The following is a 496-nucleotide window of genomic DNA, read 5'->3' on the forward strand; positions in this document are numbered from 1 at the left end:
ATATATATATATATATTATAAAGAAAAGAATGAATTAACTCGGGATCAAAAGTGGACTAGTTTCTAACTCGGAATCACAAATGAGCTCCAGGGATTTCTAGGTATAAGAAAAACCCCATTTTTCAATTTTAAATAATTAATTATAAAGAGTAAGTTACCATCTTGTGTGTAATTCGCATCAAAAAAAGAAATAATGGTTCTCTTCTATGAATTTTAAGAACTTTTTACGGGTATAAGAAATTGTGATATTCGGCTCGATCCATGATCCGAAACTGCAGGATATGGAGGCATCAGAGGTTTGGAGTGCATAAACAAAAGTATAACCCTTACAAAAGGTTGGTAAAATAAAAAGCATCAGTTATTTTTTTTTTTTTGGACCAAAGAGTCAGAGATGAGATGGAATCAAAGCTGAAACTGGGGAGGAGAAAGGAAAAAACGTTCACCAAAAGATTTAAAAAAAAAAAAAAAAAAAAGAAATTAACAAACCAAAAATATT

The sequence above is a fragment of the Morus notabilis genome, unplaced genomic scaffold, assembly GCF_000414095.1.
Source record: "Morus notabilis unplaced genomic scaffold, ASM41409v2 Scaffold1265, whole genome shotgun sequence".
Lineage (NCBI taxonomy): Eukaryota > Viridiplantae > Streptophyta > Magnoliopsida > Rosales > Moraceae > Morus > Morus notabilis.